Source organism: Meriones unguiculatus, chromosome 1, assembly GCF_030254825.1.
Source record: "Meriones unguiculatus strain TT.TT164.6M chromosome 1, Bangor_MerUng_6.1, whole genome shotgun sequence".
Lineage (NCBI taxonomy): Eukaryota > Metazoa > Chordata > Mammalia > Rodentia > Muridae > Meriones > Meriones unguiculatus.
The window spans coordinates 28,959,245-28,973,893 of NC_083349.1; the positions used below are offsets into that span (position 1 = coordinate 28,959,245).

General features: G+C 48.2%; 2 long non-coding RNA genes across 2 annotated transcripts in view; both read left to right on the forward strand.

The window, feature by feature from the left end:
- The window catches only part of LOC132655125 (uncharacterized), a 64,814-nt gene that overhangs the window by 33,406 nt on the left and 16,759 nt on the right, over positions 1–14,649 (forward strand). The window lies entirely within an intron of this gene.
- Positions 13,225–14,386, forward strand: LOC132655127 (uncharacterized). Its single transcript, XR_009592767.1, has 3 exons — positions 13,225–13,320; positions 14,108–14,206; positions 14,303–14,386. It is a non-coding gene; the product is annotated as an uncharacterized LOC132655127 (long non-coding RNA).

Genomic DNA, 14,649 nt, shown 5'->3' on the forward strand with positions numbered 1-14,649 from the left:
TACTCCATGAACTTTACCTCAGATGGGATACAGTCACTAGATAAGAGGACAAAATTTAATAGCATGTAAAATACTACTATTAAAAATTGATATAGCTGTAAATTTTATTTATGGTGGGGCATGTGAACTGTGTGACTCAGGGGAACTAGCCTGAAGCAAGGGTGAGATGGAGAACAGTGCAAACCCCAAAAATCTCCATCTGGAGACCACCAGGAGTAAGATGGCTCCCTCCCTTTTCTGTGCCTGCATGCCCCAGTGCCCATAGTTTTGTGACCCCCACCTCCACCATTTTTGAGGTAGTCAGGTGCTTAGGCTTGGTGTTGACTAGGACATTTCCAGCTAGTGCTTGGGATTCCTCTTCAAGAAAATGAATCATTCCCAGCACCTCAGCCCCAACCAATGACGTACACTCACCTGAACGCCCCTACCCGCTTCCCCAAGTTTACATAGCCCCTATTCCCCTCAATAAAGAGAGCTGTATCGCTAGAGGAGCCAAATTGAGATCCTGCTATCTGGCCCACCCAAGCCAGCTAAGCTTCATTCCTTCAAGCCCAGCATCAGTAGCATCACTGCCTCGATGCCCTGAGGGAAATGAAGTGGACCCTCAGGGGTCCAAAATAACAGTTTATTTGTTTGTTTTTATTTGAGAGAGCGTGTCTCAGTGTAGCTCTGGCTGTCCTGGAACTCCCTCTGTAGACCAGGTTGGCCTCAAACTCAGAGATCTGCCTGCTTCTGTCTCCCAGTGTTAGGATTAAAGCCATGTGCTACCACAGCCCAGCTCTATCTTTTAATTTTAATACTTAGGAAGAGTTAAAGTATTGTTTTTTACATTTTATTAATTCATTTTTTTTTAATGTCTGTGAGTGCACAAGTGGCCACAGCGTGTGTATGGGCACCAGAGAGCAAATTTTAGGGAGCGAATTATCTCCTCCTATGTGGGTCTCTAGTTCCAGAGAGAAATGAGGTGCATGGGGAGGGGAAGAGGGAGGGTGGGGAAGGGACTGAGAGGAGAGGAGGGAGGGGAATGTTAAATAGAAAAATCAGGTGCTTAGCCTTGGTGGCAGGTACCTTTGCCCACTCTGAGACATGTCATGAGCCCAGCTCACAAAGAGTTTAATGACCTAAGAGAACGACTAAATAAGATATTAAATGCGTTTAAAGATGCTGCAACGTGGCCTGGAACTATAGCTCAATGGTAGGGTTCTTGTCTGGCATGCATGAAGCTCTGGGTTCAATTTCTAATAACATACACATGCATGTGCACGCGCGCGCGCACACACACGCACACACACACACACACACACACACATAGAAAGAGAGAGAGATGTATGCACTCACTCACTCTCAGCAGAGTTCCAGTATGAGGAGTGCCGAGGGTGGATTCTGCCTGGGCTCTTGCTGAGCACTTAAAAATTTGAAAGACCACTTCTAAATAGTTCTTTAAACTAAATAGTTCTTCAGTCAAAAGGAAATTGAACCAACGGGCTTTGTATTCTAGGAGACCTTTTGATGGCCCCAGCTCTGTTCTGAATGCTGTGTCTGCTTTAGCTTTTACTAATAGCGTAAGCCTAAAATGTATCATTGTATTTGAAATCTGAATTTTCTTAGTCGGCAAGGAGCTCAGGCAGCTCTTGAGCCCTGAGAGCTGTTTCTTCCCTTGTCAGTCCTGCGCTCCGTTCTTCCCTGCCTGTATTTTGCATTGTTTTTCTCTTCTTAGTTGATTACAGGTGCTCTTTATGCATAAGGGCTGTAGTTTCTTCGTCTCTCGGATGCATCACCAGTGTCCTCTTGGGCCTGTTGGTTTGTCTGCCACTGCTTGCACGACTTTCCTACTGCTCAGAGGTTTTACATTTTAAGTGGTCTCTTTTCTTCTTTCTCCTTGTGACTTTTAAACGTAAAGTTGTTTTTTAGTGTTGTGTGGTGAGTCAGTGTGCTTGTGTGTAGGGTATGTGTGTGGAGGCCCGAGAACAACGTTCAGGAACTGGTTCTCTCCTCCCACCTTTACATGGGTTTTAGGGCCTGAACTCAGGTCAGTCAGGCTTGCGAGGCAAGTGTGCTCAGGCGAGGAGCCCTCCCACCAGCCCTTACTTTTAGTTTTTTGTAACATGCTTGGGATGGCCTTCTTCACACTGAGGTTGTAAATATTTCTCCCCATTTCTCTTCTGGATCTTGTTTTGTTTTATTACCCAGAAGTCTTTAATCTAGCTCCATTTTGTCTCTCAAACCATCTTTAAGGTTTTCATTTTTTTTTCCAAGGAGAAGAACGATTGTTTCAGAACTTTTTGAACATTTCTTTCTCCCTATTGATTAGAAATGTATGACATGAGGCTAGAATACAGCTTAGTGACAGAATGTCTCCTGACAAGTTCAAGGCTTTAGGTTCAGTCTGCAGCACTGGGGATAAAAGGTGAGGGACAGGGGAGAGAGAAAGATGGGGGTGTGTTACATCTGAATTCCTTATAAATGATGTGATTTTTCTCTTCTGGATTCTTTCTTCCATTAATTATTCTGTTTCTAAAATGGTGGCCACAGTTTTAGCTTCTGTAAACTTTAAATTTAACCAGACTCTTGAAAATGTAGAGGGACATTATTCTTTCTTAGTATCATTCATTTTAACAGAAAATCGTCATCTTCCTGCCTAGGCAAATTTCCCCTGCATTTATTTACTCATTTATAATAAGCCTCTTTCTGCGTTTTAAAATTATATTTCATGTCTATGTGTGCATGTGTGTGTGACTGTGCACAAAAGTGTGTGCATGTACTCACACGGGCAGCAACAGCTGCTGAATCCACCGAGTTGTCAAAACACCCAGAACACAATACAGTGAGATGGATATTTTTGTGACCTTACAGACTGGTCTGAAGGATCTCAGCAGGCTTACAGTACTGAGCCTCCCCAGCCAGGATCTGGTATTTAACTAAAAATACCCAGTGCCCAATGTCTCAGCCTTCACCCCATCCCCGCTGGTAAAGAGGGGGTCAGGTTAGAGTTAGCGTTCTGTTCGGGGTCTATTTTAAAAACATCAGCAGTAAAAATATTGTCTGTTCTAGGACCCAACAGCAGGACACCAGGTCACAGACATTAAGAGACTTGCCTTGCAAAGCAAAGGTTCAGCTTGTGACATGGCTAGCCAAGAGCCATGAACTCACTAATCTCCTGCCGCAGCCGACCAAACGTCGGATTACAGTCATACACCGTCTGGCTGTTTATTATTCTTAGTGAAAAAAAATCAGAGTTTTTAAAAGTAAAATAAATTTAGGGGAAAAAAAAAGCCCCGAAATTATGGCAGCACTTGTAATCTGAACACCTAGTCCATATTTCTCTTTTTGGTGTCTTTCTATAATTAATATTCTTGCCTGTCGTGGTAACACACCTTTAATCCCAGCACTCCAAGTAGAGGCGGTAAGATCTATGTGGGTTCAAGGCGAGCCTGGTCTACGTAGTGAGCTCTTGCCTCAATAAATGAACAAATAAACAAACAAGTAGATAAAAATGAAAGTCTAAAATGAGTATTCTTGCTTAACATGCTAGCATTCTCTTGCAATTCTAACACTCAAAGGGCAGAGACAGGAAGATCTTAGCCAAGTTCGAGGTCAGACTGGGATACACAGTGACACATTGCCTAAAAAACAAAACAAAACAAAACAAAACAAAACCAGAAAATGGTCCGGAAGAGCCAGGAATCTGCCTAAGTTTCTGCTGTGAGTTAGAGCTGGGTGCTCTGTGCTTTGTCCTCTTCCTTGGGGAGGTGGGGGACACACTCTCCTGTGAGAACAATGACCACCCAGTGCCAGGAGTGTTGGGAGGGCAGAGAAAGGGACTGCCCCCTGAGGCAAACAGATACCACATCCTGCTGAGGTGGGCCTCTCGGATGCCCTGACTCTAATCTCCACAGATTTTCATGGTGCCCAACACCTGGAGTCAGGGGCCCTGGCTCCCATCCGGATTGGATTATTCCTGTCTGGGATCCTCTAAGACCTGGGGACCAGAACAGATAATCTCGAGTTCCTATCACCATTCCTGATTCCCATACATACAGCACAAGCTCATTTGCATTTTGTAGCCATTTAGCCAGAGGTTGGCTCTGCCGTTCTGCATGTCCGTCCTGAGGCGTGTGACCAAGCCAGTGTGTGAGGAGGCTGGTGGGGTATCAGTGGTCAGTGTAGAAAATCGGGGTGGAGTGTGGTGACAGATGGTGTCATTTTTGTGCAAAGCTAGGGGCCTGTTTCTGTTCTGGAACCAGGATCCACAGGATAGCCTGTATGGCCCAGGTATAGCCCACAGAAAGCCTGTACACCCAGGCCCAGTAGCCTGACCTAAGGTGCTTCTGACTGGTGACTCCAGTGAGCAGGGAAGAAGCCAGGGAGAGAAAAATGTGGCTGCCAAGTCACCTGTGGACTGGCACTCCTTGCCTTTCCCATAAACAGCAGGAGACTGAGGCCTTGCATGTCATCTCTCTCCATAGGACAGCTCCAGGGGAGGCCTATGTTTTCCAAGAAGCCAGTTCCTCGTGCCCCATGTTCGGGGTGGGGCCCTGGCCTGTTTTTGTAACCAGGCCTGCTATTGTCTGCCCCAGACTTCCCTTCCTTCCTTCCAAATAGTTCTTCCTTAGGGTCACAACTCTAGGACACAAGTGTAGGCGGGAGGACAACTTGCAGAATCCAGTTCTCTTCCTTCTGTCACATGGTTCCTATGGAGGCTTGGTGGCAAGCTTCCTTACCCACTGAGCCACCTCGCTGCTTCCTCTATCCCATCTTCTCTTGGAGGTGGGTGGTGGGGTCTGTAAACTTCTTCCAGGATGCCAGGCACCTGCCCAAATCCTCACTGGAGATAGTTGGGAATTCCTTTGCTTGCAGCCAGTTCTGTGCTCAATCAAGCATCAAGGCCCCATGTTGCGCAGGGTCCAGTGTATGTTTGGGGACTTATCACCTGTAGGTCTGGTCTACCTGTGGCCCAGAGGGTTGAGGTGGAGGAATGAGGGGGCCTCACTCTGGGTGGGCGTCGCTCCTCCTCCAGAGCCACTGTCACCCCCAGCCCCACAGGAAGTGGTTCTTTCTGTTTTTCCTCTCTGTCACTCAGCAAGGTTCTGCATGCACATTCTCCCATGGTGAATGCGGGTCCTGCAGCGGGCCAGGCATCAGCCAGCGGATCCGCAGGAAGACTCTGGAGGACTGAATTTTGGAAAAATGTGGGTGCAACGTCTGTGGTTAGTGTGCTAAGGTTATTGGTAGATGCTGGTTGTACATTTAATCATATCACGTAGAAAAGGACAGAAGAATGCTTCCTGCAGGTTCGCAGCTCAGGAAAAGCCCCTGTGTGCTTCTGGGGCACGTCTTTTAAGATGCATTTCTGTGCGCGCACACAGCAGTTTTAAACAAAGAATACGGTCTGTGGGGATATGAGAGTTAAGGCTACTGTCCCAGCCAGCTTCCTGTACTGGGAAATGAAGCAGTTGTGCCGTGCTTGCAGAGATGCTTAGCCATCTCCTGGCACTGCCATGACAAGCAAGCATCCTTGCCCTTACCTTGTGCACCATTGCTGTGAGAGCTTTGCCCTAAGTCTCTAGGTCAAGGGTTATTGTGTCGCAGTGATGAATATCGAAAAGTCAAAGGCTCTGTGCTGGGAGCACAATCTACTTTAGGTTGAGGGGAAAGCTGAGCATGATGGGTATCTAGGGTGACCTCCCAGACCTACTTGAGTCACCCATACCCCATGTCATCTATGTCCTCTGCCCACACCCTTTCTCCTGGAACCTCTCTGATTCAGTTCCCCCCATGGTCAGAGCCTCTATGGCTACTGCGATGCCTGTAGGTAGCAAGTGTCAGACAGAGGGAAAAACTGAACAACAGACATCTCTGGGTTCAGGACAAGGAGTTCTGGCCCCTTCTGTGTGGCTTGGGTTTTAGTTGGAGCCTTGCACGGTGACCTCTCTCGGTCCTTTGTGTGTTGTGACTGGGACTCGGATGATCGCTAAGGCAAGCCACGACATGAGGCTTTGGATCTGAGGGGATGTGGGACCCTGCCGGAGCCACACAAGCACCTGTAGTCCTGTTCTGAGTGTAAGCACTGGGTGGCCAGGGGGAGGATGGTGTTTTCTTGCCAACACTGTAGTTCCAGAGGAAGCTGCAGCCTGTATTCTTTATTTTTTCAGCAGCTTGGGGAGTAAATGCCTGCCATTCAGTCTGCATCAGGCACTGTTCGTGGTACCTACAACACTAAGTAGAACAGACAAAATCCCTGCTACTGATGTGTTTCTTACAGTCAAATCTGGGGAGACAGATGGTAAATAAGATAAATAAAAAGATATTGTGTGTCAGACGTTAGGAACTAAAATAAGGGGAAGAAAGGAAGTGAAAGACCGTGGGTTTCTAGAGGAATAGAATTCCCAGTAAGGAGTGGCTTGAGTGAGGGCCCTAGGGCAGGAATTGTCCCAAATGTTTGCTAGTAGGAAGGCCAGTGTAGTTCCAGCAGTAGGGTGGAGCGAGGCAGTAGGACTTGAGGGATAAGGGGCAGTGGGGCCTTTATTTCAGTGCCATTGTTCTTTCTAGGAGGTATAGAAAACTCCACCCGGCAGAGGACTGAAGCAGATGCTGAGACTCACAGCCAAACTGTGGGCAGAGTGCAGGGAATCTTATGGAAGGGTAGGAGAATAGGAGGGCTGGGAGAGGACAAGAAGGAGCTCCACTAGAAGACCAACAGACTGGGTCCAGGGGAGCCTGCGGAGACTGATGCACCAACCAAGGACCACGTATGGAGAGGACGCAGGTCCCCTGCTCAGATATAGCCCATAGGCAATTCAATTCTATGTGGGATCACTAGTAAAGGGGACCAGGGTCTGTCTCTGACATGAACACTGTTGCCTCCTCTTTGATCACTTCCCTTGGGTGAGGTGGCCTTGCCATGCCACAGAGGAAAAGATGCAGGCAGTTATAAAGATACTTGATAGTCTGGGGTCAGCTGGTAAGGGAGGAGGGTTCCCCCTTCCTGAGGACTAGGGAATGGGATGGGGGGGGGAGGGATGGAAATTGGGACCTGGAGGAGATGAGGGAGGGGATGATCCGGATGTAAAATGAATAAATTAATAAAACAAATTAAGAAGAAAAAAAAAAAGAAAATACACCCAAGAAGCAAGGGCAGGAAGCAAGAAGACCAGCTGGGTGAGAGAATCTGGGCCTGAGTCTTTCCAGTCCTGGAGTATGGTAGGTTAGAGACGGAGGATTTGGGGTGACATGCTGGGTTTTGGGAACAGCCCCTCTGAAGATGGAGAAGCCTGGTCAGAAGCAGGAGTGCCCACTCTGCCTGTGGCTATGTTCCACGTTGACTGGCTGACTGGGGAGTGTGGGTTTTTGTCACAAGAGAAGTCTCAGCTGGGGACACACTGGCGTCATTGCTGTGGACAAGATAGATGTGGGGCCTGGTACTCTGGCACCAGGATCATGTCATTCACTGACTTCTCTGCCCCTCAGCTATCCTTCGTTCAGAAAGACAGACATTTGTCCCTGAGCCCACCCAATGCTGCCTGTCCCCTCCTCCTCCAGCCTTCTTTTTTTAGTCACTTGTCTGCTGTGGCTTTGGGGAGGGGCTTCTATTTTGGGCTCCTTCCACCCCCACTGGCAGAGGAAAGAGGCTGGGAGCCATCGACACCCTGTCCCAACGACCAACGACAGGTCTGAAAACTAGGTCACCCCCAAGCCTGGAGCTTAAATATCATGTCTGTCATTGACTACATGTCCAGTCCGCAGTAATGACCTCATGGGCTCTGTGTGGCTCTGGTCAGCCCATGGCTCCTCCTCCCTGGAGCCCTGGTAGATGAACAAGCAGTGAAAGGGGTCTGCTCATCTGCCATAGCTCCTGAGGCTCCTGGCTGGCAGGAGGACTACCCACTGAAGGCACAGGGACAGATGAATGGACTGGCAGCATCCCCAGTGTCGTAATTCACAGGACAGATTAACAAACCCAGGCGATTTGTCTGACTGAGACCTGTGTGAGAATGCTGTTCAAACACAGAAAAACATGGGCAAGACTATAAAGCACAAACTCTCTTTTACAGTGTGTGTGTGCGTGTGTGTGTGTGTGTGTGTGTGTGTGTGTGTGCGCGCGCGCGCGCGCGCGCATATGTGTGCACATGCCAAAGCATGCATTCGGAGATCAAGAGATACCTTGTAGGAGTGGGTTCTCTCCTTCCACCGTGTAGATCATGGGGATTGAACTCAGGTCAGATTTGGTGGCAAGTGTTTTACCTGCTGAGCCATCTTGCCAGCCCCTATAAACTTTTTGTTGTTTTGTTTTAGGAATAATATGCAGTTATATAACCAGGACCCAGCTCATGAAATAAAACGTCCTCTAAATAGAAGGTTCCCTGGGCTCCTTCCCATCTGCAAAGAGCTCAGCCCCATTCTGTCTGTTATCACTGTTGGTCAGATCTACCTCTTCTGAATTTAAGACAAAGGGAGCCATAGAGTGTTTGTTCTTTTGCATCTGGCCTCGTGGGCTTTTCGTTCGAATGTGGGATTCTCCTGTGTTTTTGATGTAGCATGGTTTGCGGTGTGCTTTTCTGTTTTATTGCTGCACTGTGCCCCATTGCATCAATAGACAGTATTGATTTTGCTCTGAGTACCACAAAGGCCTCAATTCAGCCTCTCTTTAGGAGCATGGCTGCAGTCCTGGGCACAGGTTTTTGATCTGTCTGTGTTCTGACCATTAGTGGAGTTTAGCCAAGGCTGGATTTAACCAGGAGCTGGTTGTGATATTCACGGACACACTTCAGATACTCTGAGAATCTCTGTGAAGAGTAGGCTTCACTCTTGAAAACCTCTGGGGAGGACCCAGAATCCACAATCCTTCCCCCTCTCACCCCCCGGCCTCCACAACCCAGGCTAGAACATGGCCCCTGCTCTAGTAGGCCCATGGCAGTCAGATGGCTATCACAACCCTTGTCCTGATCCTGGGGCTGCTCAAACCTGTCATGCAATCCCTTAGTCCTCCCTGTGGAAAAGAAATGAGGACCCTTCTGAAGCAAGTAAATTAAGGCGATGCCCAGGCCAGCATAGGAGACTCAGAGCTTCAAGATGTGACCATTGCCACATCACTGCCATTTCTGGGCCTTGCTTCACCTTTCTGCACTAATGGATTTTTGTTTGCCTTTGTCAGAGATGATAGTGAGAACCCATGGGGAGGGACAAGCAGGTGGCAGTCCAGGATGGCCCCTCTGTTAGCTGCTGGAGCCAACATTGCTATCCTAGAATGGCTTCTTGCCTGGGGAAGCTCAGCCCAGCTTTCTGCAGGGCAGCCCCCATCCCCCTCTACACACACACACACACACACACTCACACACACACACACACACACACACACCCCTCTGCCCTGGCCCCTGTCTTTGATGGTAACATGTGAAATCAGGAAGCGGCTAGCTCTTGAGTGAAGTTGTATCGAAATGAATCCATCAAGACAAATGGGATCTTGATTTATCTCTGTTTCCTGGTTGCTGTTACTTGGGTGGAAGTGGAGACGGTGACAGGTGCTTTCAATAGAAAACCGAGTGAGATGGATGGTGGCCTGAACAGAAAGTGGGAGTATTGAGCCAGACTCTTGGTGTGCGGAATGGCTTGGCCTATAGACACACGATCTGCCTCCAAACAGTCTCAGGAAGAACAGAATGTCTAGGTTGTTGACACCAGCAACAAAATGACATAACACACCTAGGTTGACTCCATTCTTGTGCCCCTGACAGACATCACTAGAGCATAGTAAATAGTAAATAGCGGTCAGTGCTTGTTTCTGCAAGGCTCAGATATGGCTCGAGTTGAATCTGAACTCACTATAATCTGTAGTTAACATCATCTCACCTGGCATATGAATTGAAACCTGTTCGTGAACCCCGGTCTGTGCAAAGTCAGGCAGTGTGGATGCTTGGAAGTTCTTTCTCCCAAGGCTCTTTCTTTGTTTGGCTCATTTTTAGCTTTCATCTGCATGGTTGGCTTGGATTGATCTAGATGCTCGCTAGGTTGACTTTGAGAGCCCAGAGACACTGCTGTTAGAGAGGTACTCATTAGAAGCTTGGCATGTTGGTATATTCCTAGGATCCTGGCACTCAAGAGGACGAGGCAGGAGGATCATGAGTTTGAGCCCTGTCACATAGCAAATTTGAGGGCAGCATTATATATATGAAAATATCCTGGAGAGGGAGTTATGCTGTTATTCCCTTAAAAGTTTCTATTATATTTGTATGTGTGTGTGTGTGTGTGTGTGTGTGTGTGTGTGTGTGTGCGTGTGTGCATTTACACATGTGGAGACCAATATACAACCTTGTGTGTCGTTCTGCAGATCCATCCACTGTTTTCACTGATCAGAATCTCACCCATTAAGTTAGACTGGCTGCCACAGAGTCCCAGGGACCCACCTCTCTCCCAGGTGTAACCATCAAGCCTGTCTTTCTTAAAATACGGGCTCTAAGCACTGACATCGGGTCCTCTTTGCTTTTGAGTTGAGCACATCCCATCATCCCAGGCACCATCCTTATTATCTCAATACGGATTTTGTCTTTGTCACCTGAACCAAGGAAACAGGACAGGTAGGGCTATTGTGTACCCATGTGGTACAGCAGCCATCCCTCCTAGCTGCTCTCCTCACTCCTGGAGGCAAAGCGACAGGAAGCACCATGGACTCACACGGACCACCTTTGTTTCCAGTCAGATGTGAATAAAGTGGATCCAGTTGCTGCTCCCTCAGCTCAGTAGTGTGTGTGAGTCATGGTGTGTCATCTTTCTTGGATGCGTTTGTCCCTTCCAGAGCTCAAAGCTCCGTTGCCACGAGCTGAGAAACTCGAGTGCCAAATGACTGTGTCCCAAACAGGATGGTGCTCTGAGTGTCTGGTAAAGTACCTGGGAGTTTTCTTCGCTCCCAGTGGGGTCGGAGGCTGAGCTGTGGGGGCCTTACAATGATGTGATGGTCATATACAGTAGTGATCAGGAACCTGTCAGCCCTGACGAATCACCCGCCTTTGAACTGAGGACTGAAAAATGACAAAATCTCTCTGTGGTCGCAACCAAGATGTGATGATAGACCGAGCCGTGAGAGTCTCAGGCAGCCCACTGGCACGTTCTGAGGGTGCTGTGAAACTCGGCTAAGCCACCCACCGACATAAGAGAATGAGCAAGTGGGGGTACGAAAGGGAGGGAGATCGTGCAGGTTCTGTTTCTCACTGGCTGTACAAATAGGAGCTTGCCGGAAGCTGCTCAGTGGGAGCAAAGCCTCGTGAGGCTGCTAAGTCTTTTCTGGGAATGATTGGGTGTGTGTGTGTGTGTGTGTGTGTGTGTGTGTGTGTGTGTTGGTTTTTGTTTTCTGTTTTCCATTTTCTCATTTTCCATGAGTCTTGACATATTTATGACCTGGGACTTTTTGGGGTGGGATCCTGACAGAATGTTAGTGTTATTTAGTAGTTCTGGTGGGAGTTGGGGGTTGGCAATAGGGTAAATCTGAAACTCGCCCCTAATTTGCATTCTAGTCATCAGTACAGATTCCATACATCTTCAACATTTGTTTAAGAGGTGGATGGTATGGGGCTGGTAAGGTGGCTCAGCCAGTGAAGGTGGTTGTAGCTAAGCCTGAAGATCTGAGTTCAATGCCCAAGACAGATGGTGAGAAAAGAGAGCTGACTCTTCCTTAATCTCCACACACTAAATAGATGATAGATAGATAGATAGATAGATAGATAGATAGATAGATAGATAGATAGATAGGTAGGTAGATAGGTAGGTAGATGATAGATAGGTAGATGATAGGTAGATAGATAATAGATTATTTTTTAAAAAAAGATATGTGTGGTATGGCTTGTATGACTTGAAGTTAACCTGGCCTTTCAAAAACAGCTAGGTTGGATAAAATCATTGACCTGATCCTAGCTTTTACTCATATGCTTGTGTTCTGGGATGGAAAGAATTGAAGGGAAAGTGTGAATGACAGGTCCAGCCAGAAGGACCATGGAGCTAGAGAAGGTCATCTGAGGGTGACTCCCCAGCACAGCCCTTGCCTTATCTGTCCTTTGAGAGAGCTCACCCACTTCAACCCCATCTGTAAGCTTCAGACGGCTGGCTGCTCATGCATCACGAATAGCCACGACCTGGCTTGCACACTGTTCGAGCATAGGCTGTGCCTGCGGCTAAGGCCCAGAGAGTGGTGACACCTGTCCATCCTGTTTGTAGGCATGACACAGTGTGAACCTGTGGCGGCTGGTCTCCCTACCACATCTTCAGATGTGACGCACAGTCGCCCCACTTTGTGACTCCCAGTTTGTAAATCAAGGGGGGGGTCAAGCCCTTTCATGCCACCAGCAGAACCAAGGGTCCTGCCCCGACTGAAGTTAGAGCCAGATGAGCTCAGGAGCCTGTGTTGTTTGTGAATTAAGAAACAGAACACAACACCTGCATTTGGGCATGCAGTCTTACAGTTCGCTGTTAGTGATCTGGGTAGCCCAGATCCGCACAATATCATTACTCTGGTTATGAGGAGGCTGAGGTCCAGGAGCCTCACTTGAGCATTATGTTAAATGAGCCCTCACCTACTCTACTTACTTAAAGTGGTCTTCACTCACACTGTCTCACTATCATTATTAATTCTCTCTGGAGTGTCCAGGCTCAGGGGGTCCATCCAAGACTATTACCACAGGGAGGACCAAGAGGTGTGGATATATAAGCAGCCTCAGGCCCTTGTGGGAAGATGTTCTAAAGCCCTCCGCAGCCAGCACCCCTCCTGGCCAGGCTCTGATGGTGGGGCATAGCCGCAGTAGTTCTAACCGTAAAAGGCTGAATGCTGCCGGCACATGGTTAACCGAGAAGTACGAGAAGCACGCTTGGGCTGAGGGTGAGAGGGGCTGGTCCCCTGACCAGTTGGGTTCTTTGGGGCGGGGGTGGGGAACTTTGTGACTGCACTTGTTTCACTGAGGAGGTGTGTTTGGGGTTGAGTAGCTAGATGGGAGGCTGTGGGAGAGCCTGGGATCCAGCCTAGGTGTTTTCCCAGGGCCTGTGGGAGTGTAGCCAGGGTGATGGGGAGAAAAAGGAGACAAAAGCTAGCCCATGCTAAGGTGCTTCCCAGATGAGCCAAGATGGGACAAGACCCCAAATGTGGCCTAGCTTCACGTGACAGTGCTGAATTCCGGTCTGACTGTTTTGTTGTTGTTGTTTTGTTTTTTTAGGTCCTTGGCATCCTGTACCTCAGCATTTCTTGATGATGCTGGGGGATGGGGTCTACGGTTAAAGAAAAGTCTGTCTTTGCTGGTATCTCAGACCCATAAGTCAGGACTCTGCGATGGGCAGCTAGACAAGGTATTTTCCATTCTGTCCTGCCTGGGCACAGGAGGTGTTGGCTCTGTGGGGAAAGGCACCTTTAAATCCTTTAGGATGCCCCTCCGGAGCTGTGCTGTCCATAACTTGCTGGAGGTAGGTAGCTAGAGCCATGGGGCACCATCCCAACTTCTCACTTTCGTGCTCTGTGAAAGAGACTCTGTACATGATGCTGTGAAAATCAGCGTGCGGTTGAGGCTCATCAACACCTCAGGCTCACCTATGCCTGGACCCAGAGGAAACTGGAGTCTTCTTTTATGATCCACTGACCAGGCAAAGTATTGATTGGCTCCGAGTTCAGTTTTCTCTTTCTCCCTCTCTCTTTTTCTCCGTCCCCTCATTCTTCTTTCCTTTTATAGGATTCTGGGGATCAAACCCAGGCAAGCACTTAACCACTGAGCTTGGTCCCAAGCCCTCCATCTGTGTTTCTATATTTCTGCATTATTTTTTTTTGAAGGGGGGGGTGGTTTAAACTTCTTTAGATTGACTAAGGTATTGTTTTTCTTTGGTGCAGTTCCTTTATTTCCAGGCCAAAGAATCTTTTCAGTTTTCCTGGTGTGGAAAATCAGTTTCACTAATGCCGTTGGCATAGCATTATCTAGGTGTTTTTCACAGCCAGGGTGTGTGTGTGTGTGTGTGTGTAGGAGCACAACTTCCTATGCTCCATCCTTCAATCCCAGCTTCTCCTCTTCTAACACTTCTCCTTTGGGTACTGGTACTTGGGCTTTGCAGGAATAGATGAGGTTTTTATTCTTGCTTGATTATTCAGAGCTGTGTGACCCAGGAGAAGCTGCTGCATCTCTGAGCCCCAGTTTCCTTGGACTGAGACAGGAGGCACATCCGTCTTCTGATTCTTTGTGCCTGACAGGTGGGCTCTGCACTGCTATTCCCGTGGCTTGAAGTGTTAGTGCTCCTCTTCAAGCCCCCTCCATGGTCTCCTAAAGTCCCCTTCCCTGCTTTCTAGCAACAATCCGGACAGATGCTTTCTCATTTGTCTTTGGGAGTCTGCTCTCATCCCCCCAATTTCTCTGCCAAGGGACTGCCGCCAGCCAGCCAGCTGTGGAAATCAATTTAAATTGAATAGTGGCTTGCTCTCTCCCAAGAGGCGAGGTAATTTTCCGCAGTGGGAAGGAGGACAGTGATGGGTGGTTCGGACTTGACCTAGCTCCTCTTGAAAGGAGTTTGGAGTGCGAGAACTCCACTGTCTCAAGTGTTAATTAAAACAGCTTTTGAGAGTGAGCAACTAGATGGAAGCAAGCTGCCATGAGGCCCAGAGCCTGAACTTTCTATTCTCTGCTTTCCCTTCCACAG